Consider the following 4,076-nt stretch of genomic DNA (forward strand, 5'->3'; position numbering starts at 1 on the left):
CACTATATCTCGTTTTATCTTTGTCTGACTAGCATTCGACTCCACTGGCCCAGCTTGACCTCCTCTACTCAACTCTACGAGCCCACCACACTGAACACGATTGACTATTACTACTAGGTAGTAGTAATAGAAGTGGTGATGGTGGTGGTGGTAGTGGTGGTGGTTGTAGTACTCGTGGTTGTGCTGTTGGTGGAAGTAATACTACTACTATTACTCTTTGTTCAAATCCAAATCGAGAGAGAAAGAAGCTCGATTTCCAGTCGGAAACGGTCTCTGGACTCTGAAAACGTAGATGGAATTTTAGAGTCGTATTCTCTCGTCCATCTGTCAATCTTCTCCGATCATTTCTATTCTTTTCTCTTTTTCTTTTTCTTTTTTTTCTTTTTTTCTCTCTCGTTTCCCTTTTTTTCTTTTCTTTTGTTTTTTTTTACCTGCTTGCCTTGCTTGCTTGCTTGCTTGCTTGCTTGCAATTAGAATTGATTTCTTTTTTTCTTTTTTTTTTTTCCATGCGTGATCACTCCTGGAAAATTTTCGAGAGATCGTTTAACTTCGTTGATTTGTAATGCAAATTTATTTAATAATAGGTCGAACTATTATTATTATTATACATTATTAATCATTTATAATAGCAAAGTGAGTTCATATTCTTCCGTCGTGACAATTAACGGAGTTAGATAGAATCTTGGAGATTGATCCGATTACGATATTTCCAAATTGATTTGTAGAAGATTTAATGTCAATTTTCTGATGTATATATATATATATCAATCCAATCTGAATTATTTCAGAAGAATTGATCCCGCGCGTGGTAGTGGTTTAATGTGTGTGTGTTTAATAGGTAATATTTAAAAATATTTTTTATTCACACGATAAATCTATTTAATTAACTATTAATTCTGTATGTAGATAAATAAATATGTAAAATATCTAGATAGATGGTATAGTTAACGTTTACTCAAAATTCATTCCTGAAATAATTTACATTAGTTCGAATTTGAGTAGGACGATAATGCAAGAAAACTCAGAAACAAAGTAAAGAGAATCTTTACTAAGAAGAAGAATAAGAAGAAAATGTTTTAGAAGGCATATAATCCTTGGGTGCTTTTGGTAATTGATCGGAGAAAGGATTCGTTGGCTTTGCTCAACGCTATCTTCGGGAGACTTCATTGCGTACGCACCGAACTATGAACAGTTTGCTGAAAGTTAAAGGCACTTATCGACGACGGCATATCTCCACCGAGTTTAATCTACCTTGGAATCTAGGTTTCCTTCCTTCTAGGAAGTCTTTCGCGAGACACTCATTTCCTTCCACCGTCTGTAGCCGATTACCACCCGGGAATGTTTATTAAATCCGACTGTGAGACTCCTTCTTCTTTCCAAACCAATTCCTTTTTCTTCTTCTCCTTTTTTTTTCCCCTTTTTGCAACAAAGACCATCTCAATCCTTTTATTCCTTTTCCCCTCTTTCCGATTTTCATCGATTAAAAACATTACCACCTACTTTTTTATATTTTTTGTATCGTTTTTGTCTCGGTGAAATATATCGTTTATTTCTCGCGAAAAATAACACAAGATTTCATTTTTAATACAAAATTATAAAACTCGCGGAGAGAACAAAAAAATGTATAATGAAAAGTGGATAACGTCGCTATAGGACGACAGGTAGGAAATTCAAAACGTCCAAAGTGCTGAAATTTGAATAACAATGAGAGAAAGGAAGGAAGGAAGGAAAGAAGGAAGGAAGATAGAAAGTGAGAAAATAAAATAATTAGGTCTTTTTACAAAATTATCGATACTACCTTTCCCCATTGTGTTTCATTAAATTAAATTGTATTAAATGGAAAACGAAGAAAAATAATAAAAAGAGAAAGAGAGAAAGAAGGTATACACGTAGTTAGATAAAAACTTTTATTTCGGTGGTTGGAGAAAGGAAAAAGTAGGATGAGCATTTTCGGGGGAGAAATTTGTTCTATTTTCCTTCGGTTGAATAAAACCAGAGAATGAAAGAGGGAAAGAGAGAAAATGAGAGGAAGGGGGAGGGAGGGGGATGAGGAGGGGGGAGGGGGATGAGGAGAGGGGGAGGGAAAGAGACACGGCGGGTAAGAGAAGTTAGCGTCACTGGTGCGTATTAAATCGCACGCGTTCCACTTGGTTTACCACGTTGGTGCAACGTGCAACGACGCAAACTTGACACTGGTCCTTTCCGTTTACATTCGCTTTGCGCTCTTTCACGTTGAATGAAAAAGTAAAAGAGAGAGAGAGAGAGAGAGAAAGAAATAGGAAGCAACTTCGAACCAATTGCGGCACGCAAAGCAAACTGTTAATACATTCGCAAAACGTTATTTAAACGAGAAACAGAGAAATGAAAAAGAGAGAGACAGAGAGAGAGAGAAAGAAAGGGCAAATATGGTTTAGAGAAACTATTTTCAATTCGTATTCGATCGTGAAATTTTGACAATAGTTTCGTTTTTTTTTTTTTTTTTTCAACGCAATTGAAATATTATATTTATTACATTTACGTATATATATGTAAGGACAGTAGTTTTAGCTATATTGAATTTAGCGCGTAAATAGGTTAGGGAATAAAACAGGTGGCGTTAGTGCTACAAAGAAAGCAGGAGTGAAAAGATACAGAGATTAAGAGATATATGTAAGAAAATTAATCAAGAAACAACGGTGTGGATATTAGCATTGAATGTTGTTTCTTTGTTATTACAGGTAGGATAAATAATTAGTCTAAGTTGCTACATTATTATTTTCTTCAAAATAAATAAATCTTTGTTATTACAGAGAAACAATTCTACCTATTATCTACCCATAACCTGCACAATAAATAAGACATTATATATATTATTATTATTTATATTATAATATTATAGATATTATATATATATATATATTATTATTATTTTATTACTATAATAAAAATGATTTATTTAAATCTCCCAAGCTAATCGATGCATAATAAAACTAACAAATAAGAATACAAATAAAACGATATGACCAATTAGATATTTGTATATTTGCCAACGTTTGTATTATTATAATATGATAATATATATATATGTAAGGACAGTAGTTTTAGCTATATTGAATTTAGCGCGTAAATAGGTTAGGGAATAAAACAGGTGGCGTTAGTGCTACAAAGAAAGCAGGAGTGAAAAGATACAGAGATTAAGAGATATATGTAAGAAAATTAATCAAGAAACAACGGTGTGGATATTAGCATTGAATGTTGTTTCTTTGTTATTACAGGTAGGATAAATAATTAGTCTAAGTTGCTACATTATTATTTTCTTCAAAATAAAATAAAATCTTTGTTATTACAGAGAAACAATTCTACCTATTATCTACCCATAACCTGCACAATAAATAAGACATTATATATATAATATGGTAAAAGAATAACCGCGTGTGAATAAGTGAGAATAAACTGTTGTGTGATAGATATGGATTTTTATTATTCCGACTACATATTTTGAAGTAGTCATCGAACGAATAATGATCAAACAGTCAGACAATGAGATAATCGATTTGTCAAAAAGCTTATAAGTATTCACAGACGCGTTACATTCGATGTTTTTGTAATGGTTACAACAGTCGAATAGTTTTCAAAAACTCTATTTAATGATGAATCGTTTTACTAAAAAACAAAAAGAAAAAACAGAACGTATTACTTATTGTTACTTGTTTATTTATTATTATTATATTTTTAGTTTATAGTTACAGTTATATTAATGAAACGAATGAACGATCAATTAGAAACTTTCATCGCAACCGTACGAGAATTGATATTATCAGAGAGTATCGATTTTAATTACGATATACCATCACTCCTCTTCCTCCTACTCTCTCTCTCCGTTTCTCTCTCTCAGAGAAAATTACTCTGTTGACCTTTTAATAAAATTTTCTCGTTGAAACACTCGATACTGGTAACGTTCGAGTAACGATGATAAGGATGCCTTATCGTTAAACAATAAAAAACAAATTGTTAATACATATACACGTGCATAAATATGAATACATAAACATTATTATACGAATGCATGCATTATTATATACGTATATACGTAAAAT

General features: G+C 32.3%; 2 long non-coding RNA genes across 2 annotated transcripts; both read left to right on the forward strand.

The window, feature by feature from the left end:
- Positions 1 to 2,485: 2,485 nt before the first annotated feature.
- LOC122515733 lies at positions 2,486 to 2,850 on the forward strand. The gene is made up of 2 exons (XR_006303361.1): positions 2,486 to 2,717; positions 2,790 to 2,850. It is a non-coding gene; the product is annotated as an uncharacterized LOC122515733 (long non-coding RNA).
- Positions 2,851 to 3,060: 210 nt separating this feature from the next.
- LOC122515723 lies at positions 3,061 to 3,447 on the forward strand. Its single transcript, XR_006303357.1, has 2 exons — positions 3,061 to 3,254; positions 3,329 to 3,447. It is a non-coding gene; the product is annotated as an uncharacterized LOC122515723 (long non-coding RNA).
- Positions 3,448 to 4,076: the final 629 nt, after the last annotated feature.

The sequence above is a fragment of the Polistes fuscatus genome, unplaced genomic scaffold, assembly GCF_010416935.1.
Source record: "Polistes fuscatus isolate 324 unplaced genomic scaffold, CU_Pfus_HIC Scaffold19, whole genome shotgun sequence".
Classification (NCBI taxonomy): domain Eukaryota; kingdom Metazoa; phylum Arthropoda; class Insecta; order Hymenoptera; family Vespidae; genus Polistes; species Polistes fuscatus.